At 44.0% G+C, this 25,573-nt stretch overlaps 1 protein-coding gene across 2 annotated transcripts in view; it reads left to right on the top strand.

Moving 5' to 3' along the window:
* The window catches only part of brp (ELKS/RAB6-interacting/CAST family member bruchpilot), a 515,057-nt gene that overhangs the window by 22,586 nt on the left and 466,898 nt on the right, over positions 1-25,573 (top strand). The window lies entirely within an intron of this gene.

Here is a 25,573-nt window from a genome sequence, read left to right as displayed (position 1 = left end):
CTTTTCCTCGAGAATGTAATCCTGTAATTCTCCTGTATTACTCTCTCGGTGTGTATTGTTCATCCATGTAAATTTAAGATTATTTTACGCTTCCTTTCCTATCATATGGCTGACTTTTGCATAATGTATTTCGTTTTTGCATAATTTCGATAATCCGTTGTCCTTGGTTGACACAATTTTTACATAGTTACAGGAAGATGTGTTTATTTGTATTTATTTTTTACTTTAGTTTTTAGTTCACAATGTTACTTCTTTATTTGCAAGTTTTATCGGTCTTCAGCAGCTAGTTTATTTCACCCACTCTCTCTCTCTCTCTCTCTCTCTCTCTCTCTCTCTCTCTCAATGCTTAAAGAGAAGAGAGAGAGAGAGCGAGAGAGAGAGAGAGAGAGTAGGATAGTCAAAGAGCACTGCGAAGGAGGAGCCTTTGAAGGACGTATAAAAAAGAAGACTGTGGAGGATGCAAGAGAGGCGAGTGTTGAGTATGTGAAAGAGGAGAGTGAGTGAGTGTGTGCTTTTGGCAGAGGGAGAGAGAGAGAGAGAGAGAGAGAGAGAGAGAGGAGTTAGGGATGGAGGAGGAGTGGAAGGAAAATGAAGAGGAGTGGATGGAAAATGGTGGGAAGAAGTGGAGGAGAGGAGTGAAAGTGATTGGAGCAATGAGTGAAGGGGGCACGAGAAGGATGAAAGGAAGAAGAAAATGAGATGGAGATGAAATGGAGGAAAAAAGGAAGAAGAGGGAGGAGATGGAAGGAAAGAGCGAGGAAGACGTAGGGAGAATAGCAGAAAGAGAGTTGGTTAGAAAGAGAGTAAAGAGGGAGATGGAAGAAATAAGTGAAGATGGGTTGAAGAGATGGGTGCGAAAGAGGGGAATGGAGATGAGAATAAATGTATACGGTACCGTAATATCCTCGCTGGAAATGTTAAAACCAGCAATAGGTAGCTTAGTCTAGTGTTACCTCAGCAAAACTAGTTCCACCTGAGAATGCTTGGGGAAGTCCGAAGTGCAGGTGAATATTTTAAAGCCAGATTTACCTAAACATTTCAGTCAAAGGAAATTTCAGTAACGCATCATTCTGAGAGGTGTTAGTCGTTCTGTTATTTAGCAAGCACCGTCAGTGAAGATAGGCGACTGTAACAGTTAATGTGTACGCCAGTTTGTGGACCTCCTTTATCATTGCTTATATTCCTTATCCGGCCATAGAATATTCGTGGTTATCGTAGCCGCATGATAAGATAACATGTTGGGTATCGGCACAATATGGAAACTCGTGCAGTCCCTTAATTCCCAATGATTATCTTATTCACTTGACAATAATTACTTTATAATCACCCTACAGTATAATTACTCAAGAAAAGTTACATCTCACTGCTACAGGAGGGCAAGGATGCTAACTCTGCAAAGGAACTAAACACCTTCAGTACAAAAGACTAGAGTGGTTTGGTGTTTGTGAAAGCGGTGGTGATCAAATTGGTTTATAAAAGTAACAAAACTGCAGGCCGTTGTTACATGTCTGCTGCAAGGATTTTTTAGATAACGCTGACATTTCATTGTTTCATTTCGCGATTGCCACGGCCGTTGTGAAACGCGTAATTCCTAGACTATCTGGTAATTTTACATCTGAAATTACTGGCTTGTTAGTGGACCCCGTAAACTAGTACACACAGCAAGATGGGTAATAGTTGAACATATATAGTTTGTCAAGACCTGCATGATTCTAGAAAGACTTAGTTTTCTGAAATAGCTGTTACTGAAACTTACATTGACTGAAGTGTGTAGCTAAAAGTATATAATTCTGATTCTGCATCTTGAGTTGACCCTGGCATTTGCAACGACTGTAATTTTGTGGAAGTAAAAGTGGTCGTTAAATATTGCACCGGATAGCATTTGTGTTTCAGTATATGTAAAGAGAGAGTGAGAGTGAGAGAGAGGCTCACGAAATGCGAGTGTATGCACAAGAGACGGAAGTGTGCGAGTGCATTACAAGCATGAAGAGCAGCGGGCAAGTAAGCTGGGAAGGCGGGAGGGATCGTTTTGGTAAATATTTGAACCGACACAGAGTAAAGGAGAACACGAGGCCTGCCACGAAGAGAGAAGAGATATAAGGAAAGGACAGTTCGCAGAACAGGGGGAAAGGAAAGAGTGAAGGAGAAAGGAAAGCGAATGGACGGAATAAAGGAAAGAATAAAGGAGAAACGAAAGCGAAAGGAAAGAGAAACAGTGTATACGAAGGACGGATGGAAAAGCTGGGAATAGGAGTGAAAAAAGGAAGAAAGAAGCGAGAGGAAGGAGTAAATGGAAACGGTACAAGGGGAAAATAGAAGAAGGAACTAGGGAAAGGGAAGAAAAGGGGAAGAAGCGAAAGGAGAAGGAAATGAAAACAGGAAGGAAGGAAAGAGTTAGGGAAGGAGGTGCAAAAGGAGAAACTTGGAGCTAAGGCCAAAGAATCCATTCGGTCTTGAAGTGTCTGTAAACGTAATAAAATCATTTGACGTTCACCAGTAAATAAATATATAAATAAAGACATCACCAGGTTAAAAGGGTCAGTGGGAGTTTGCTGAGGAAAATCGTCAATGGTAGAATAAATAATGAGGGACTGATAATTAGCTAAGAATTGTAAGAATGAACTAGGAGAGAAATCAGTAAAGCAGATACGAAGAAAATACCAAACCGAGATAAAATAAAGTCAGGGTGGAAGCATGCATGGTAAGGATGAGATTTTATGGATAGAGCCTTTTAACGAGAGAAGGTATTACATTTACTGTCAGACTGAGAGAGAGAGAGAGAGAAGCCGAAGCAAACTCTAGAACAAGAGGAGACAAAGGGAAAACAGAATCGTCCTCTTCCCGCGTTTATTCACACCAAAGTTACTGGGCGAAGGAAAGGGAAGAAGGGAGTTGTATTCCACCCACGTTTATTCACACCAAGCCCGCACATATTTTCTCCGCCCAAAGGTACATTGTTGAGAGGAATAGTAATCGTAGTAGTAGTAGGCCTAGTAGTAGTAGTAGTTATAGCCACAGGTTCATCTGAAACGTGAACCCAATGTGCAGGCTGAAGTTCCCCCTCTCGCGCAGTCCACCATCCTCCTTTCGGGGGATATGGAAGTAGCTGAAGGACGTTTGTATAGCCAGGCAGTAGAGCCGTCTGTATCGGGCCACCACACGAAGGCTTCCCTCTCCCCCACCATTCAGGGAAGAAGAGGAGGGGGAGAACTAAATCGTCTTCCACTCACGTATATTCACCCCGAAAGTTACATTTATTTTCTCCCCCCACCGAACGCGGGCGAGGGTTTCTGGTACTGAATAATGATGACGTTGGGGCTGGTTGTGACGTGGGGTGACGCAGCCCCTCTTGTTCCACCGCCTCTGGGATTTTTTGTTCAGGTTTTGGGATCTTGACGTGACTCGCAATGGAAACGGAATGGTTGGAGGGAGAATTGGGAGAGAGAGAGAGAGTAGAAGGAAATGTGACACACTCGTGAAGAGGGAAAGGAGGAAGAGAGTGACAGTAAGGAAGGAAAGGCGAAAATGAAGAAGATATTGATGGGAACACAGAATGTATGAGAGAGAGAGAGAGAGAGAGAGAGAGAGAGAGAGAGAGAGAGAGAGAGAGAGAGAGAGAGAGAGAGAGAGGAATGTGAAAACAGGGGTGAAAGAGAAGGTGTTTTTTTTTCAGGGTGACAGTTCCGACGCTGAAATATTGTGGTCTTAGCTTGTGTATGTGTTGTGGTGTGTGTGTGTGTGTGTGTGTGTGTGTGTGTGTGTGTGTGTGTGTGTGTGTGTGTGTGTTCTATATTTGTGCCTGTGTTCTGTATGTTAGTCTGAGTCGTGTGTGTGTGTGTGTGTGTGTGTGTGAGAGAGAGAGAGAGAGAGAGAGAGAGAGAGAGAGAGAGAGAGAGAGAGAGAGAGAGAGAATATTAATGGGTAGTTTGGAAAATAAATCGTTAAGGAAGAGGTGTTAGGGAGCCCGGTGAGACAGACCTTGGGAAAATATATCTTAGTTACGAGAGGAATTTGATCGTTAGAGTATTTGTGAATGTGCCATGTATTGGAGGAAGGACAAGGATAGTACAGTCTCTCTCTCTCTCTCTCTCTCTCTCTCTATTTATCAGTCAGTCCGCCAGTCAGTCTGTCTGTCTGTCTGTCTGTCTGTCCATCTATCTGTAAATATATTTCTGTTTACACTGGGGAATTTGAACATTAATCTGCGAATCTGTCCACCTTTTTACACAACTACTAAAGGACAAATTACGAGTGTTGTGATGGCACTGTTTGAGGTCATTAGAGTCAGGAGGGGTCATTTATCTGAGTAATTACCTCCCGTCCAGGTGTAATATTAAAGGTAATTACTGAGGCTGTTGAGGGTAATGCTAGTTTAGATTAATTAGGGCGGGTGTGTGATGAAGGGATAAGACGTGTTTGTTTACCTTGATTACCTGGGTTTAATTAGGAGGAAATGAGCCTGTTTGCTTTAATTACGTATGGACCGTTGAAAGAGAGAGAGAGAGAGAGAGAGAGAGAGAGAGAGAGAGAGTGGGTGAGTGAGTGAGTTAATTATCCATCCTTGAGTTCATTAGAGTAAAGGGAAGGAGGAAAAAAATGTTGGTTGACTAATAAAGTTGATGGAATGATGTCTAGCCTTGCAACTTTTAACCACAGCTGTACCGGCACGTGCAGAAGGTTTACTATCAGTTTCTACCTTCAGCATTGAAAAGAGAAAATAATGATAAGATAAATTAGAATTGGAGTGGTTCCCTGTGTGTATGTATTAGTTTCTAGCTTACTTACAGAAACCTCCCTTCATAGAGAGTGACAATGGACCAGGAAAGGTGGAATTACTGGCAAAGCATGAACGAAAGCGATGCATCTGATGAGACGGATGCAGAGGAGGAAGGAAGTGGTTGGGAATGGAACAGCAGACCATCCTTCCTGATTAATATTAAGGATGGAACTGATGGGGAGTGGAGCAGTACATCTTTCCAGACTGATAAGGATGGAATTGATAGGGAATGGAACAGCAGCCCGTCATTCCAGATTGATAAGGATGGAACTGATGGGGAATGGAACAGCAGCCCGTCATTCCAGATTGATAAGGATGGAACTGATGGGGAATGGAACAGCAGCCCGTCATTCCAGATTGATAAGGATGGAACTGATGGGGAATGGAACAGCAGACCATCCTTCCTGGTTGATATTAAGGATGGAACTGATAGGGGATGGAACAGGGACCCATCACTCCAGACTGATAAGGATGGAACTGCTTGGGAATGGAGCAGCACATCATTGCAGACTGATAAGGATGGAACTGATAGGGGATGGAATAGCAACCCATCATTCCAAACCCATATTAAGGATGGAACTGATGTGGAATGGAACAGCACATCATTCCAGACTGTTAAGGATGGAACTGATGGGGAATGGAGCAGCACATCGTTCCAGACTGATAAGGATGGCACTGATAGGGGATGGAACAGCGGACCATTTTTCCAGGCTGATGATGACGATGGAACTGAGAGGGAATGGAGCAGCACATCATTCCAGGCTGATAAGGATGGAACTGATGGGGAATGGAACAGCAACCCATCATTCCAGACTGATAACAATGGAACTTATAGGGAATGGAACAGCAGACCATCCGTCCAGATTGATATTAAGGATGGAACTGATGGGGAATGGAACAGCGGACCATTTTTCCAGGCTGATGATGACGATGGAACTGAGAGGGAATGGAAGAGCACATCATTCCATACAGATAAGGATGGAACTGATAGGGAATGGAACAGCAACCCATCATTCCAGACCGATATTAAGGATGGAACTGATAGGGACTGGAACAGCAATCCATCATTCCAGACTGATGATAACGATGGAACTTATAAGGAATGGAACAGCACATCATTCCAGATTGATAAGGATGGAACCTATAGGGAATGGAACAGCGGATCATTCCAGACTGATAAGGATGGAACTGCTAGGGAATGGAGCAGCGGACCATCATTCCAGACTGATAACGATGGAACGGACAAGACTGCTGCAGAGGAGGAAGGAACTGACTGGGAAGGGAAACACAAAGTATCCTTCTATAGCCAGCTGTCGAGTCCAGGTTTCAAGCACTCCAGAAGTATTATACCTCGAGGAAGAGGGACCCCTTTGCAGAAATCCGAGGGCTGTGGGAGTGGCGAGGCAATAGCGGATTGGGAGGCCGGACCTGGGAGAGTCACAAGGGCGAAAGACGACCTTAGGAGACTTAGGGCATCTCGAGGAAGAGGGTTGCATTTACCGAGAGGCGAGAGCAGGTCGAGTGGCAAGGCAGTGAGGAAACTGGAGGACGAGGATGAGAAAGTTAGGGAACCTCCAGGAACAACGGAGGTTTTGCTCGGATTAGAGAGAGGTGAGGATGACGAGGCAAGGATGAGGTTGGAGGACGAAGATGAGATAGTTCGGGAATCCGAAGTTAAGGATGTTAAGGAATCTGAAGGGAGAGAGGAGGTTTTGCTGAGTGTCGAGAGGTGTACGAATGACAACGAAAGTGGGAATTGGAAGGAAGAAGCTGAGAGGGTTAAAGCTCTTCGAGAAGGAGAGAAGCTTCGGCCGAATGGTGAGACAAGGACGCATTGGAAGGGCGATGCTCAGAGAGTTGGGGAACCTCGAAGAAGAGGGAATGTTTGGCCGAGATCCAAGAGCGATAGCAACAGCGAGGTAAGGGCGAAATGGAAGGGTAAAGTTGAGAACATTGGAGAATCTCGCGGAAGAGCGAAAGTTGCGTCGAGATGCGAGACCAGATGGTGGGAGAAAGCGAGGACGAATTGGAAGGACACTGCTCAGAGATTTATGGGGCCTCGAAGAAGAGAGAAGTTTTTTCCAAGATCCAAGAGCGATAACTCTAACGAGGCAAGGACGACATTGGAGGACGAAGCTGAGAGACTTAGAGAACTTCGAGAACGAGCAAAGGATTGGCCGAGATTCGAAGGTGCTTGGGGTAGCGAGACAAGTACGAAGTTCGAGGAGGAACCCGAGACATTAAGGGAATCTGGAGGAAGGAGCAGCGCAGCAAAGATGAATTGGGAGGACGAAACTGAGAGAGAGAGAGAATCCCGAGGAAGAGGGAAGGGTTTGCCGAGTTCTGCGAGCGGTTGGAGGCCGGGAGAAAGGTCGCTTTGGGTGGACGAGGCTGAACCAGTTAGAGAAGCGATGGTCACGTGTCATGAAGCTGTGGACGAGAAAGGAGGCAGCGAGAGAATGGAAATATCGTGGTCTGAGGAAGTTGACAGGGCCGAGGACGCGGGAATAGAGCTCTGGCCATACGCGGAGGAGGAACGGAGCATCGAGACCTCAGACCATTGGAAGGAGGACGAAGACGAGGCTGAGGGAGCGAAAAAGTTTGAGGCAGAGAACGAGACTGAGAGGGAGGGCAAGCTTAAGGTAAAGGACAAGTTTAAAGGAGGGGACAAGGCTGAGAGAGAGGTCAAGGTAGAGGTAATGGATGAGGCTGAAGGAGAGGACATGTTTAAGGGAAAGGCCAAGTTTGAGGGGGTGAGGAAGACTGAGGGAGAGAGCAAGTTTAAGGGAAAGGACAAGTTTAAGAGAGTGGGCAAGGCTGAGAGAGAGGTCAAGGTTGAGGTAAAGAACAAGGCTGAAAGAGAGGACAAGTTTAAGGGAAAGGCCAAGTTTGAGCGGGAGGGCAAGGCTCAGGGAGAAGGCAAGAAGGGAGGTGTGCAGGCGAGAACAAAAGAATGGTGGAAAGACTATGAGGACGACAACATAACCTTGATCTTGCCCTCCCCGGAAGAACAGCGAAAACTTGCCGAACACTGGATCAATGCTGAGCAGCTGCTGAAGGAGGAAGATTACCCAGAGTTCATGTTTCGTTACTCGGAGATACTTTGAATTTGAACACGGAAATACTTTGGATATAAACATAGAGACGCTTGGAGTTTGAATACGGAAATTATTTAAACATACGCATGAAAGAGCGTTGAAATTGAACTCAGAAATACTTTGAACTGAAACATGGAAAATCTTTGACTCTGACGACTTGGAGATGAGCACTTATATTCCGACATGGCAAGAGGTTGAATCTAGGAGTGGAAACTAAAATTAAACATGGTAACTCTAGAAATAAATCTTTGAATCTGCCACTTTTGTTCGACGGTCGGAATCTCTACTGCATGTTTTATCTTTACTGATCTCTCTTTGCCTTTTTATACTATTTATGCAACTCATGTAATGGTATATGAGTTACTGTGTCTTCCCTTTGTGGATTATATACGTAACATTATTTTATTGAAGTGATGGTATTATAATGTCTGCTTTGATTTGATACATACATTTATATATCAAAGGTTACATATTGTTATCTTTGTTAGTCATGTGATGTATTTGTCTTTATTATTATTATTATTATTATTATTATTATTATTATTATTACTACTACTACTATTACTACTACTACCACTACCACTACCACTACTACTATTACTACTACTACTATCATCATCATCATCATCATCAATATGCAATCCACAGGCCCTTAAGCTTGGAAAGGGACATTTAGGCTGTAAAAGGCTGGATGGAGAGACTTTTTGTAAATCCATCACAGCAGACGGCCTCACCAAAAATAGCAAAAATAAGCTTTGAAATGCGTCACAGGATTGAAGGGGTTATATTAGTAAAGCTTTTAGTGTTAGTTATTCAGTTTATTTATTATTTATTGAGGGGTGACTTTGATGACATATTTTTTCACTCATTTATATTCCTTTATTTTTTCATGTTCTATCAGTTATTTAATTGTGAGTCATATTTACTTCGTTATTTTGTTATTATAAGAAATCTGGTGACCTTTTTTTTTTTTGACGCTTTTGTTTTCTCCAGATTCTTTTTTTATGATTGATTTTTCGAGCCACAGGGGTTAAGTAGAGAGAGAGAGAGAGAGAGAATATCTGGTGGAAGCTAGAACAGTTTTTGAAAAGTTATCAGAATGAAGGATTTATATATTTTTGTGTGTGTGTTGTAAAATTCATGTCGTCCTTTATTTATTTATTTATTTTTTATCTGAGTAAATTATAGGAAGGTGATTTGGGGACCTCTAATCTCCTTTATTGAGAGGACGGTTTATCTGTTTTATTCCTTCCTTCAGACGATTTTATTCAGCATAGAGGAACCCCAGTAGGAAGGAAAAGATTTTAATATTTCTGTCTCTGGGCTTACTGACACCTCTTCCTTACCGATTTATTTGTGATTCTGCTTCGTTGCTATATTCTCGTGTGGTTAGGAAGCTTACTAACACCTCCTCCTTACCGATTTATTTCTAATTCTGTTCCGTTACTTTATTCTTGTGTGGTTAGGAAGCTTATTAACACCTCGTCATTACCGATTTATTTCTGATTCTGCATGTTAAGAAGTTATTTAAGGTCTTTTAAGGCGTTATTAAGAAGTTATTTATTTTAAGACGTTAATAAGAAGTTATTTAAGTTCTTTAAAGGCGTTATTAAGAAGTTATTTATTTTAAGACGTTAATAAGTTATTTGAGTTCTTTTAAGACGTTATATAAATGTAAATTCGAGGTAAATATTTAATGTACTTAAGAAGGCAGATTATCTTAGTTATGTAGTATATGAGAGAGGGGGGTTGGGCTGGGAGCAGGACAGTGAAATGGCTGGGGACAGGGCAACATGGAGACGATTTGTTTGTGGTCACTCCTTAAGGCGTCTGGCAGTAGATAGGTAGAGAGATGTAGTTATTTCTCTTGGATATTTATTGGGTATTTTTCCGAGTGTAAATAAGAGGGAAAAGGCTAATGCACGTTTATTGATTCATTGATTTATCTTTTACTTTGAGGATGTGGTGTGTTTAGGTATAAAGGCTGGTTTTGTTGTCATTGGGTGTGTGTGTGTGTGTGTGTGTGTGTGTGTGTGTGTGTGTGTTTTGGTTATGGTATGTAATTATTGTGTGTGTGTGTGTGTGTGTGTGTGTGTGTGTGTGTGTGTGTATGTTTTGGTTATGGTAATTACTGTGTGTGTGTGTGTGTGTGTGTGTGTGTGTGTGTGTGTGTGTGTGTTTTGGTTATGGTATGTATTTACTGTGTGTGTGTGTGTGTGTGTGTGTGTGTGTGTGTGTGTGTGTGTGTGTGTGTGTGTGTGTGTGTGTGTGTGTGTTTAGTTTGTAGTTATTTTCACTGGATGTTTTTCGTAATATAAACATCAGGAAAATGTTTAGACATCAATATCAACGAGTCATATAGCTATCATATATATATATATATATATATATATATATATATATATATATATATATATATATATATATATATATATTTAGAGAGAGAGAGAGAGAGAGAGAGAGAGAGAGAGAGAGAGAGAGTTTTAATAGTATAAAGACAAAAAAAGCGTATGCATGTTTAAAGACAAATAATTCAAGTGATTATTTAAAGATAGATGTTTACAGTGCCTATGCTGACGTAATCCAGGTGTGACACGTGTTAAAGATTAATGGGATTTACCATTTAATCCCTCTATTAAAGTGTAGTAATCCCCTGGCCTTAGTAATAACAGGTGTGGGTGGCTTTTCTTTACTGATTTATCTTCTATTTAATTTGTATATATTTTTATGTGTTAATGGAAATTTTACTCTCCTCTTTATTAGGGCATTTTTCGTGCTTTTTTTTTTTTCATTTATAATAGTGATACTTGTTTTTCTTACAGTTTTCCCTTGTATTTATTTTTTTATTTATTTTCATTTTTTTGGTTCATTATAATTGTACTTTTCTCTGTCAGTGTTTTTTTATTCATGTTTTTGATTACCTTGATGGCCTCTATTCTCTCTCTCTCTCTCTCTCTCTCTCTCTCTCTCTCTCTCTCTCTCTCTCTCTCTCTCATGACTAAGTTCTTCCCCCTCTGTCAGTAAAATGACTTGCTTAATATATCACGGTATTGTAAGTTATAAATATCACCTGGCCATATCGGTGCCACCACGTGAAGGCGTTCCTGTTAGCGTAATCATCAGTATAAACACACACACACACACACACACACACACACACACACACACACACACACACACACACACACGAGAGAGAGAGAGAGACAGAGAGACAGACAGACAGACAGACAGACAGAGACAGACAGAGAGGAGGGGGGGGGATTAGAATCAGGCTGTCCTACAAATATAGTAAATCAGTATACACGAAGTAAACCAAATCTTAACACAGCATAACACCCAAACCGCGCCATTTATTAACACAGCATCCCAGTCACAGCGGCCGGATTCGTCGGTTAAGGAATCTCCCTAACGCATCTTCCTATGCGATTTATTTTGCCTAGTACACCTTGCCGTCGTCAGGTGTTACTTAAATCATTCTAATATCACCATACTTTGCATAAGTAGCGCACAAAAGGATATTACCCAGCTGTGTCCAAGAATAAATCGGTAAGGAATAGGTGTTAGGGGGCTTCCTTAATATTCGGTATTAGGGATCAAGGATATGTTAAAGCAGATTAGCGGGATTACACTGGGATTAATGGGAAATATAATGCCGTGGATTTAACATGTACTGTAATATTTCACTTCTGGATTTATAATGTTTGTATGCAGGTCTAAAATTAGTGATACGGTTTGGCTGTATATGAACGGTTGCTGATTACATCCATTTAAATATAATTGCATCTGTCACTCCCTTTTACACCTAAAGTTCGGTGGTGTGTGTGTGTGTGTGTGTGTGTGTGTGTGTGTGTGTGTGAGAGAGAGAGAGAGAGAGACCCTAATGAAGCAACAAGATATCTTTGTATGGGGCCACTAAATACAAATGAATGTTTACTTCAAGAGGATTACATAAAGACGTGGTGGCCTGGGAGTGATTACAGTATGGCTTTGATTTTGACCCTAATGTAAATAAATAAAAATAATGATGCCTCTTTATTGGTTATGAAATACAGTGAAGTATTCGCTGTATTTATTCCAAGACGTGTGACGAAGGGTGTGTGTTCGCTTGTTTGTATTAGTGTTCGTGGATGGGTGGAATGTGGAGACCAAATATTGACCCTACCTTGATGGCTGACGACCTGCCTTCGAGAGAGAGAGAGAGAGAGAGAGAGAAAGTGAGAGAGCAGAAAAAGAAGATTGAAAGAGGAGATAGAGCATAGAGAAAAGGTGAGGACAGGGTAGAGCTTAGAGAGGAACAGAGAGAGACGGGAAAGTAAAGCTCTTCTCCTTCACCAAAAGCTCCTCTCGTAGCTGAGGAAAATCGTCTGGTGATTGCTGGAGTATAAACATGAAACTATATCCTTTAAGTGAGGAGGTTTAGGGAAGGGTGAGGAGGAGGAAGAATGATAGGAGAAGGTCAATAAGGTGGAGAGAGTAAGGGAGTGGGCGTGGGTGAAGGAGGGACATGGTTGTGGGTGGAGGTGAAGAGGGGGACGGGGCTGGGAGATAGGAAGGGCTTGTGACAGAATAGGAAGTTGGCTATGGAAAAAATGGAACAGAGTAAAGAGTGGCATAACTTGGGAAAATGAACGGAATGGCCAGGAGATAAGGAGAAAAGGCAGAAGGAAGAGGACATAGTAAGAGGACAGGTTTAGGAAGAAGAGGAAGCGGACAGGCAATACGGGAGCAAGAGGCGTTCTGGCTAGGGAGAGGAGCTTAGGATGTCAAGGAGGAAATTGCAAGCTTGATGAATTGATGGGAGAATCGGGATGGACAAGAGGTAAGACAGGAAGGCGAGACTGATAGGGAGAGGAGCATGAAACAGTGGGAAAGGAAGAGAAGCAGCCACAGCGTAAAGTTCCTCCCTATTTTTTTTTCACTACATCAGCTGCAGATAGGAAACATAGGAGCTGTTTGATTGGCTGCTTGTTCTTTCTGTTCGTCTGTCTTTTCGTCTGTTTGTTTGTCTATGTATATATTTATCTATCTATCTGTCTGTCTACCTGTCTGTTTTGGCTGGCTGTCGATCAGTCTGGCTGTTTGTCTGTCCATCCATCCATCCACTCGTCTGTTTATACCTATCTGTCTTTATCTGTCTGATTATCTATCTGTCTCTCTGTCAGTTTGTCTGGTTCTGTCTGTCTGTCGCTGCATCCTGTAAATGTGGCCTCAGAAATATGACATCTAGACATATATTTCATTTAGTAACCATCCCACGTTCCACCCTCGCCTACTTCCTTCTTATCTCTTCATCTTATCCCCGTCATTTCTTTCCTTCCAGCCACCTCACTGTCTTCACACGCTCTTATTCAGTGTCACTACTCGGAAAAGAAAGTGATTTTGGGTAATTCGTGTTAATCCTACTCTTGCTGCTTGTAGTTTGGTAAGAATATGGAGAAAATATCGATAGTTAATTGACAGATTATACAGGAAAGGTAACGTATAAGCTAGAGGTTGTGAGGTACAGAAGCAGTGAGGCGGCAAATTAAAATGAAAGGGGGAACAGTGTAGAAGGTCAGGAGGAACTTGGGAGAGGCCGGTATATGCAGAGGAAGAATGCTAGACAGAACAGGGAAAAGCAAAACTAGGAGGAGGAGAAAGTGATGCTTGATAGGAAGAAGATAGGAGGAAGACCAGATGGAGGATAGAGAAGAGGAAGACAGGAAAGAGGGGAAGGTATAGAATGGTGATTGGATGCAAATACTCGAACAGGTAAGAGGGAAGAGGGTTAGAAAAAGTAAGAACAGGAGAGAGCGGAAAGTAAAATTGAGTATATACGGTACTTGAGTAGGGAGGAAGGTCAGAGGAAAGAAACAAAGCAAGAGAGAAAGGAGTAACAGCAGGGAATTAGGGATGATGGATAGATGGATGGGTGGTAAAGGACTGCAAGTATGGTATAATGTAAGTAAAACGGAGGGGGAAATATAGTTGTATTGTTGTCTAGATAAATCCACTCTCCAGTAACAAACTCCGTGTAATTTAGGTTGTTTTTATTGACGCTTGCTTGTTGGAGTAGAGGAACAGCAATATATACAGTGATTAAGAAGAGACAGAGGTAGTAATGGCGACAGAGATTGGATATATAAGAGCACCAGGGCCTGAAGAAGAGTGAGAGAGTCTAAAAGTAGAAAGTAGAAAGGCTGGCAGTGTTCAGTGGATGTAGACATGACGTGAGTTAAAAAAAAAAAAATGGAAGTAGATAAAGGAAATGAAAGCAAAAGAGAAAACACCTCGACAAACAGAAACCGGTACACGAAAAGGCAAAAAGGTGATGAGGAAAGTGGGACAGAAAGAAAATTGTGGCTGACTCAGGCTATCCATGAAGCAAAAAGATGAGGAATATCAGTAGTGAGAAGGCTAAGAGGAAACAGACTTAGAGATAAAAGACAGACTGATTATCAAAGGGCAGTGATAGCAGGGAAACGGCAAAATAACTGATAAGGTTAGGCATGGAAATAGCCAGAGAGGTAAATGGGTTAGGCAGAGGGACAGGCAGGAGGAGGAGAGGAGGAGGATAAGCACGAAGGGAAAAAGTTAGGCATGAAAGCGAGAACGATAGGCAGAGAGAGAGAGAGAGAGAGAGAGAGAGAGAGAGAGAGAGAGAGAGAGATGAATAATAGGCGAGGAGATCAGAGATTGGACTGAAGGGTACGAATGGAGGGAGAAGAATCTTGAAAAGTTCATGGTGAATCGATGGAATAACTGAGCGGATATTGAGAGAGAAGAGAGAGAGAGAGAGAGAGTCTGCTTAGAGGAGGAAAGAGATAAGGGGAGATGAAGAGCGGAATTACCTTAACTAAAAGCAGGTTATAGCATTAAGGAGAGAGAGAGAGAGAGAGAGAGAGAGAGCTGCTTTGAATGTGAGGATGATGTGCTTCAGCTAAAAAACGCCTGTAACTACAAAACACATTCTCTTCATTTCTCTCCTCTAACTTCGCCACCTACACCACTGTTCCTACCAACTTTCCTACCACAACAACCATACAGTCACTTCCTTCAACCTCGCCACCAGACTCTCTCTCTCTCTCTCTCTCTCTCTCTCTCTCTCACCAATTTTACTACCACATAGACAGTCACTTTCATCACTACCACCAACCTCACTACTAAACCACCCTCACAACAACTACATTACTACCAGCCACACTACCATACCACACTTCTCGATACCACAACCACTGTATCTACAAGCTTAGCTACCATTTCAGCTACCATTCACACTCCACACCACCTAGCCCTACCATTACCAAAATAATATACCTACCATCCTCTCAACTCTACCATCTCACATCCAATATTCCTACCAAATACTTAACACATCACCTACTATTTCATCCCTACCACATGAATTCTGCTACCATTCTACCAGCTTCATCACTTCTCGACCTATCATTGTTTCAACCAGCCTTCCTACCACAACTATATTCTCTCTAATTAAGCTACCACAACCTCCATGATGCAGGTAAAGTCAGTATTCTCATTAACCACACCACCACAACCACCACCATCCCCACCAACCACAACCACCAACATCCCCAGCAACCACAACCACCACCATCCCCACCAACAACAACCACCACCATCCTCACCACCCACAACTACCACCATCCCCACTAACCACACAACCACGGCAATCCCAACAAACCTCAGCCACCACCATCCCCACCAACCACACTACCGCAACCACCACCAACCACAACTACCACAACCACCGCACCACCACACAGCCTTTTGACCCAGCACTTCTTCATCGTGTGCCAGCGCCAAGCTCCAACAAACATTAACCACAATTATTGCCACCAAAGTACCACTAAAACTGTCACCTTATATCCTTCCACACGAGCCTCTTCTACTACCACCTACCATCATTACTACCACTATTGCCACGATCACTACCACCTCTACTACCAGCACTGTCATTACTACTACCGGTATGTCTATCACTATTACTACCACTCCTGCCACCATTACTACCACCATATCTTTCATCAATATTACTACTATGACTACCACTTCTACCACCATTACTACCACCACATCTTCCATCATAACTACTACCATGACTACCTCTCCTACCACCATCAGTACCGATGCTACCACACCCACCACCATTACTACCACTGTTACCACCATCACTACCACTTTAGCCCCTCTTCTACCACCATTCCTACGACTCCCATCACCAGTACTATGACTCCTGCCACCATTACTACCACTCCTATCACCATTACTACCACTCTTACCACCATTACTACCACTCTTACCACCATCGTCACCACTGCTACCACACTTCCCGCAGCCAGTACCACTTTTATGCTCCACTTGTACGAGATTGGGCTTCTGTAGGTCAATTCTGTGCCTCTTGAAGTAGTATCATCACAACCACAACTACCCACAACCACTAGTGGGTAACCACCACTACCCACAAGAACTACTACCCACAACCATTACTGCCCACAACAACCACTACTACCCACAACCACTACTCTCCACAACCACCACTATTACATCCACGGTTAACTCTCTGGCACAGTGGGTTTCTCTCAGCTTAGGAAAATCGTCTGCTTGGTGAGAAATCGTCTGTAGCTGACTAAGAATAATACAGTATGCTATAGGTCGACTCTTTTCAGTGCTAATTCCTCTTCTCAGTCCACAAAATCCGCTCATGTAGGAAGACGTGCAAGCCGACTGTTACCGTACATGCATACATACACACACGTAGCCTTCCATCCATCCATGCATCCAGATCTACATACATACGTACATACATACATATAATCATGCATACGTACATCACATTCATACACACATACATAGCCCTTCATGAGTACATACCTACATGCATACAGACTCATACACATTCATGCTTAGCTCTCGGAAGTATTGAAACGAGAATCCAGTCTCCCCAAACCTCTTAAAGTCAACTGCTTCGTGGAGAACTATCAGGTTTTGAGGCTATTTTGAAACAGTTTTATTTAAGTATAGCCACAATTGTATATATACGGTACAGTGTATATATATCAACACATCAACCACACCTTCAAACACACTTCTCTCTCTCTCTCTCTCTCTCTCTCTCTCTCTCTCTCTCTCTCTCTCTCTCTCTCTCATTTTTTTTTGTATGACTCACTATTAATACCACAACCAGTACCATCACAGTCACAGTGCCTACCCTACTAGTACCATTTAATAACCACAACCTTTTATCATCCCCGTTTGTAAATACCTAAAACCACATGCACTGTTGGCCACACACAAACCTGGATCAGTGGCTGTGAAATAGGGATCTAGCTACAAAATCCAACGTTCATGCATTACAGTTACATGGTCATTTCAGCTGATATTTAACACCTCCTTTCGTTCATTCTACAGTCACCAATAAACTCGTCATTAGGTCAAGGCTGCCAGGTGTACCAGATACTATAGTACATATTGCTGCTGTCCCAGGTTTATATGTGGCCAACTGTACAAACACACAACCTAGTACGACTTACGACCCGCGATTGCAGCCACGACCATGCACAACCACAGTGTTTTTTCCCACAGCATCCTTTAACAACCACACTTATCACACTTATCATTACAAGTACTACCACACCATTAACCACACGTAAACTATGATCAGACTACTCTCTACTGATCCCCGCTCCAGCTCACCCTAACCACAACTACTAAAACCACTCACCCTTGTAAAGTCATTGTCTATTGTCACTCTCTTCACTTTACTCCTCCTACCCTTACTTACCCTTATTCTTACCTCAGTACCGGGTTACCTTTTCTCCTCGTCATTACCGTGGAGTTCTACCACAATATCCACCACACATATTGCAGCTACCACAAGCATCATCATTACTGCCAGTCATTAGAGCTGCCGTCAGTACTACCACACCATAACCACAACACCGCCATAGCCATTCCTACCACAGTGGCTTTCACCACCACCACTACCACCACCAGCACCATCCTTCTTCCATAATCACCACCACTACGACTGCTGACACTACCATTACTACCACTTTCTCTCACGAATACTACCATTACACCTGCTACTTCCATACCATCCTATCCTCACTACCACCGTCATTACCTTCTTCCCCTGACCATCACCACTACCAGTACTACTACCACTACCACAGCTTTCCCTCACTACCACCTTTACTACCACGATCACTACCATCCCCAGCTCACTACATCCCCCCTGGCTACCCTTACCATCACCATGACTACCGCTACAACCACCATCACCCTCCCCCCACTACCACTACTTAGCCCAGACAGCACCACCACTACAATACTTCTACCAACACTATGTAATCTCCCTCTTTCTCCCTCATCTCCCTCCCTCCATCCCTCCCTCCCTCCTATTCTCGTCATTCGTACTGCCATATTCTCTCCTCCCCCTTCTGCTGAGTTTCCTCCATCCTTTCCTCCTTCTGTCTTCCTTCTTTCCTTCCTCTGTCTCTTTCTATGTTCAGTTCCTTCCCCCTTTCTCTGCTTGCTCCTTCCCTTCCCCTTTCATGTTCCTCCCCCCTCCCTCTTCTTCCCATTCATTCCCTCTCTCATTTCTCCTCCCCCCCCCACTCCTTTCTTTTCCTCCCTCCACCCTTTCTCTCCTCATCCCTCTTCTGCTCCCATTCTCTCCCTTCACCCCACCACCACTTCACCCTTTCCTCCCCCCCTTCCCCTCCCTCCCTCTCCCCTCCTCCTTGAAGCATTCTTTCCGTCCCCCCCCCTCTCTCTCTCTCTCTCTCTCTCTCTCTTTCTCTCCGCTTCTCTTCTCTTCTCTCTCTCAGTACCCTTCCTTTTCTCCTCTCTACCTCCCCTTACCCTCTCCCTTCCTCCCCTCACCCTCTCCCTTCTCCTCCCTCCCCCTCCCCTTCCCCCCACAGGGTAAGGGGCTACCAGTGCTCCCAAGATTATTGACTTATCGACCCATCCCGCCCTACACCCTCCCTCACTCCCTCTCTCTCTCTCTCTCTCTCTCTCTCACTCTCACTGTCTCACTCTCTCTCCTTCACCCACTTTCCCGCCCTCTGTCATTCACTCTGCCTCACTCACTTTCATTCACTCCCTCACCCTCCCTCACTCATTTACTCTCTCTTTCTCTCTCTCTCTCTCTCTCTCTCTCTCTCTCTCGGTGTGTGCGTGTGTACCTACTTTCGTGTCTTCTGGAGATTTGGTAACACCTTTCCCTAAGCGGTTTATTTTGCTTCATACCAACTCCATTATGTCGTATATTAATGACGGAGACTATGTGGTTATTTAGAAAGCATTAATAAAAAGAAAAAAATAAGGTGTAGTGTAAAAGAATAATTAATAAGGAAGAAATTCGTCGAAGTATTTCATGTCAGGAAAATACGGCGTCTTGTGCTAGTTTCTGCGTTGATGATTATAGAAAAGCATCATGTGTGTTTATATCTGAGACTATACGCTTTTTACCTTAACTTGGCCCAGGTTTTCCTTCATTTGCAGCGAGAAAGGGAATGCTCTGGCTCTACGCCCTCTCCATTCCACTTCTTCGTGACTAGCATCATATTCTAGTGTCAGTCCCTTGTTTACAGCTCGACATAGATGGAAGGACGGCAGTTTGAGGCCAAGTTAGAGTAAAAAGAGTACAGTCAGTGCTTTACTTCTGTATCCTTTCCATACCGCTTCTTCGTGACTAGCATCCTATTCTAGTGTCAGTCCATTGTTACAACTCAGCATTTAAGATGAAAGGATGGAAGTTTTAGACCAAGTTGGAGTAAAAAGAGTATAGTATCATTACATAACGCGGTTCCTTTGATGTAAGAGCACACAAGAGTACCATGTCTCTCATCTTATCTCCAATTAGGTGTAGAGTCTCCGGATCTCCTCACGTACACTTACACAACAGGGTTTACTGTGTGCCCATCAGCTGGTTCCTCCCTTTGGTTGCCCTGGGGTTCCTACGGCGGGATAAAATCAGTGGAAATAAAGGAGAATTGACCAGAGTACTGCACTGCCATTGAGAAGGTTTATGGTCATGTATTCTGTCCTTTAAATCTGTATCTCTTCTCGTTAGTCTCTATTTTCCCCGTAACCTTTGTACAGCTACTTACCCTTTTCTTGTTGCAGAGACTGCCTATGTATGTATAGCCAGATGCCTTAATTTCTGAAGGGTTGGCCAAAGACAAATCGCCTCCATGTCGCCCTGTCCCCTGCTGTTACGCTGCCCTCCCCCCAGCTCACACGCCCATCTCTTATATACCCCTCCACTCCATCCCTCCATCTCATCCTCGGTCTCCCCCCCCTCTCGCCCCCCCCTCCACCTCACTCACATACACTCTCCTCGTCATGCTCTCTCTCTCCATCGTCTCTACATGGCCAAACCACCTTAGTGTATTTTCAGAGACACTTGAATATGCCCTTAAGGTTATATCAAGACCATACCACTTACCTGAGACAAACACCAACTTGTCAGACGATTTCTCTCAATCCTTCCTTGCTATACACTCACCTGGGTATCATCTTTCGGCATGACCTAGACTATTTCCTTCATCTAAGCAAAATCCCAACATCCAGACGGTTAATAAGCTACGTACCACTGTATTAAGTACTATTTATCGCATCTTCAACCCCTTTACGTGTCTCTCATAAACACCTGTCTGACTCACTGATGCTTATTAATAATTCACGTAGCTACTTTTGCTTATTAATAATTCACGTATCTTTTTTAGTACTTTCACGTGCGCCCACAGGTGTAGGTGTAATATCGCTTTTCTGTTTTTCCTCTCTCTCTCTCACACACACACCTCTCTCTCTCTCTCTCTCTCTCTCTCTCTCTCACACACACACACACACACACACACACTTTTTTGCCCCCATGTCTCTGATCTCTGGCTCTATTTCCAAGCCCCACTACAGAATCCCATCCCATTCCTCTCCCTCCCTTTTCAAATCCCCCCTCATTCCAGCCTCATTCCTCCCTCTCCCTCCTCTTCATCTCCCTTTTCTCTCCAAATTTTGCCTCTTTCCCTCCCTTTTCCCTCCCAGTTTCTCCTCCCTCTCTTTCCCTCCCAGTACTTCCTCTTTCTCTTCCCCTTCTATCCTTCCTCATTCTCTTCCTTCTCCCTCCCTAACCACTCCCTTCTCTTTCCCCTACGCTCCCTACCTATTCGTTCCTTCCTCTTTCCCATCATTTCTTTCCCTTCCTGTTTCAGTCCCACCTGTTTCATATCTAGCCTTTCCATGACCCCCCCCCCCTTTTCTCTTCTGCGTCCCTTCCTCTTTGCCCTTCTTTCCCCGTAGTCCCGTCTTTCCTCTCCTCCTCCTCCCTATCCTTCTCTCTTTCCCCATCCACCCCATCCATCATCCTTTGCCTGGTTTCACTCTCCCCATGTTTTATCATTTTCCTCTCTCATCCTTCCTCCCGTCTCATACTTCCCGTACATTCTAATCCCCCTTCATACCCCCATACGTCATTTCCACTCCTATCCACGTCTTTTAATATCTCGTTCCTTCCCCTTCTGCCCCTCCTTCATTACGTCACATCATTTCCCTTCCGTCCGCCCCCTTCATCTTTCCTTGTTTGTTTCTTGCTTTCTCATCATCTTTCCTCTCTTTCCCTTCCCTCACTCCTCCTCCCTCTTTTTCCCTCTGTTCTCCTTCCTTTCCTCTTTCCCTTCCTTCCATTTCCCTCTGTTCTCCTTCCTTTCCTCTTTATCTTCCTTCCGTTTCCCTCTGTTCTCCTTCCTTTCCTCTTTCCCTTACTTCCATTTCCCTCTGTTTTCCTTCCTTTCCTCTTTTCCTTCCTTCCATTTCCCTCTTCCCTCCTTCCTTTCCCCTCTCCCTTCCTTCCTTTCCCCTCTCTCCATTTCCCCTCTCCCTCCCTTCCATTCCCCTCTCTCCTCTTCCCCTGGACCCTTCTTCCATCTGTCACATTCCTGCCCTTCCATCTAACACCCTCCACGCCCCCATCCCACCCACTCCTGCCCCACCCATTTCCAAGATTCCTCCCTCGGGCGTCCTCCCCTCCATCATTCTCCTATTTCTGCCTCATCTTGGCCTCCTCGGTACTTTATTTCCCAAATCTCCGGTCGCCCTCCAATTTCCCTTCCTTCCTGCCGTCGTTCTGTATCTCCACTCTGTCCTCCATCCCTGTCTCCATCGCTTCATATCATTTTATCCTCTTCGCCTGATTCCGCATTTTTCATTCTGTCCTCCATCCTTTCTCTATTCTTCTCCTCATTCTCTCATCTTTTCCTCTTCCTCTGCCCTTCTCATTATCCGTCTCTGGTCTTCTCTTCATCTGTTCTGTTCCTCTCTCTGTCCTCTTCATCCCCTCAACTTTCTCCCTACCTTCTTCACTCCTTCTTCTCTCTGTCTTTTCATCCCTTTTTTTTTCGCCTTTTTTTTTTTTAATCTTCAATCTGTCCATGTCATCCTTTCCTGCCCTTTCCATTATCCTTCCCCTCATGCCGTCCTCTCGTCTCTTTATCCTAAGCTCCTCTTCCTCTTCCTCCCCTCTCTTGCCACCCCCTCTGTCTACATCATCATACTCTCCATTTCTCCAGCCAGTCATCTTTTCTTCATCTCTTCCATCCTTCCCATTGCCCTTCCTGATGTTTCTTCCTCATCTTCTTCCTTCTTTCTTCCTCCCATCCCAGTCACCGCTTTTCTTCCTGTTCATTCCTCCATCTTCCTTCCATCCTTCCTTTTTTTCCTTTTACAAAATTCTCCTTCCTGTATTACGCCCCTCCCATATTACTTTCCTGGTTCCGTGCTTTTCCTCTGTTTCCTCTGTTTCACTTTGTACTCCTCACATTTGTCCTGCTGCTCTTACATCGTCCTTACTCTTCCACCCTTCTTCTCTCCTTCCTCTTCCTACCATCGTTCGCTTCCAAACAACTTTTTCTTCGTCCGTTCCCCTCCCAATGCCCTTTCCACATTTCCCTCCCTCCCTCCTTCCCTTCCACACACCACACTTACCTCCTTCCCTTCCAGATACAACCCTTCTCTCCTTCTAAGATATCTCCCTTTCTTTCCTCCCTCCCTCCCTCCCTCCCTCCCTCCTTCCTTCCTTCCTTCCTTCCTTCCTTCCTTCCTTCCTTCCTTCCTTCCTCCCATTTCAGACACAACTAGTAATTCCCTTTCTGTGTCTCTCCCATCCAGGCACCTTCCTTCTTTCCTTCTCTCCTTTCCTCCAGTTCAGACACTACCCTTCTCTCCTTCCCTCCCTCCTTCCTTCCCTCCTTCTCTTCTCCACCACGACGCCTCTTGCTTCCTAAGGCTTTCCCAACTTCCCAGCTGCGGCCTTCGGGATAAGTCATGATGGATGAGTTTGGCTCCTTCTCCCCCACTCCTTCCTTCCCTCCTTCACCCTCCTTCTCCATCCTCCCTTCCTCCTTCCTTCACCCCCCCTCGTTCTCCACCCTCCCTCCCTCCCTTACCCTCCTTCTCACCCTCACTCCCTCTTTCCTTTCCTTCCTGCCTCTCCACCCTTCCCCCTCACATTTTTTTTCTTACATGGACACCTTTTTTGCTCATTTCCCCCCACCCTTATAATTGATTTTTTTCCTTTTTCATCTTTTTCTTTATTTTCTTTAGTTTCTCCTACCGAATTCCTTTTACTTTTGCTCTGCCATTTTCTTCTCTCTTTTTTATCCATCATTTCTTACTTTTACTGTCTTTTCTTTCATTTTTTTTTTTTACTGTGTCACTCCTTCCTTCTTCCTTCCCCTCGTCTCTCCTTTCTTTCTCCTCCTCCTTATTTCCTCCCTTTTTTCTCTCTTCCTCCCTGCCATCCTCTCATTTCTTCTCCCCACATCTTTCCTTCGGTTCCCCCCTCCCTTCCGTCTCTTTTTCCTCCCCTTCTCTCCTCTTCTTTCCTTCCATTTTTTTTTTCTCTACTTTCCTCCCCATTCTGCTCCTCACTTTTCTCCAATTTATCATGTCACCATTCCTATCACTTCACCCCTTCCCTCATCCTCTCTCTCTCTCTCTCTCTCTCTCTCTCTCTCTCTCCCTTATCATTCTCATCATTCGTTCAATTTGCTTTAACACGGACGACTCCGTAATCCTGAGAGAGAGAGAGGGAGAGAGAGAGAGAGAGAGAGAGGGAGGGAGGGAGGGAGGGAGGGAGACAGACAGACAGACAGGGTATGTGGTAGAGTGCGTTTAGGCTGTCACTCACCAAGCTCGAGAGAGAGAGAGAGAGAGAGAGAGAGAGAGAGAGAGGAGGAAATGGCTGTATACTGAGGAACGGGCATGTTTAGGAAAGTGTCAGTACTAACGAGAAAGAGATAACGTAAACCATGGGAGTCCAGGGGTGTCTTTTATCAGTATATTTTTGCCGTCTGTAGTGTGGTGGTGGATAGATAGATAGATAAGTAGATGGGTAGGTAGGTAGGTAGGTAGAGAGAGAGAGAGAGAGAGAGAGAGAGAGGAGAGATATGTAGGTAGGTAGGTAGGTAGATAGAGAGGTTGACTAGTAAGATGGTTTTCGAACTGGAAGGATTAAATAGATAGACAAATGTATAAATAAATAAAATAGACTTCTCGAATTAGACTGCTTAGATATAGCCTTAACAAAACCCTTAATTATAAAAAGACTTTTCCCAAGTAAATAAAGTGTCTGGGAAAAACGAGATTAAATAAAGAGGACGTCCAGGCATCTCAAAATGATCGGATCTTGAATTTGGCTCTCTATTGTATTTTGTTTTTCTCTTGGAGGGAACTGTTACTGCGGGCTCATGGCCTTTGGTTCCTTCTTCCTCGCATTAAAAAAAAAAAAAAAAAAAAAAAAAAATGTTAAAATTCCACCCATCCATCGTCCAGTCTTTTCCAGCCCCCGTCAGGAGCGTAGGGATCAGGGGCTAGGCTACTCTCTCCCGATATTATAGGCGAAGGTGGCCAGCCTCACCCGCCCCAGAGTTGCATTGTATGATCGATAAACCCCAACCATTCCTTGAATATAAACCCTTGCAGTCCCCATCCGGTTGGAGCCCCTGACCATACTAGGCTATACGCATTTAACACTAACTTGGCCTGCATTTTCGTCCTCTTGTAGCTGATTGAACGGATCTCATTGGCTGGAAAATATAATACTAGCACTTTACATCACTTTCATAGCACTTATTCGTGACTAGCACCATATTCAAGTGTTAACCTTGTGCTACAACTCAGCATTCAGGATGGAGGGATGGCAATTTTAGGCCAAGTTAGAATAAATTGAGAATATCACTTGGCATCATTTGGTTATATGGTTACCACCAGGCGTAATAAATTGTTTCGTGGGTTAATGGAAGTAATTTGGCTTGCCACTCAACGTAGAGTCACCGAAAGGCAGTCAGTGAGGAGAAAATGGATGGAATCACAGGCAGAATGGGATCACTAGGAGAGCCATCAGTGCCACTCGAGGGATTAAGGGGACTCCCAGTGGATTGCCCTCGAGGCCTCCCGAGGAGAGTTTCATTTGCCATCCGAAGCTCCGAACCGCGTCCAGGAAGCCAGCGACCCGAATTTTCCCCGTCCGAAGAGCGACTCATTTTCCAGTCTACAATTTATTATCCAGTTGTATGTTACTTCTCTCTGTCTCTGTCTCTGTCTCTGTCTGTCTCTCTCTCTCTGTCTGTCTGTCTGTCTGTCTGTCTGTCTGTCTCTCTCTCTCTCTCTCTCTCTCTCTCTCAATAGGTATTTACCC

Source organism: Coenobita brevimanus, chromosome 24, assembly GCF_032717465.1.
Source record: "Coenobita brevimanus isolate Jiangsu-jjx chromosome 24, ASM3271746v2, whole genome shotgun sequence".
Lineage (NCBI taxonomy): Eukaryota > Metazoa > Arthropoda > Malacostraca > Decapoda > Coenobitidae > Coenobita > Coenobita brevimanus.
Note: the sequence above shows the minus strand (reverse complement) of the source record. Positions and strands in the feature narration are given on the sequence as shown.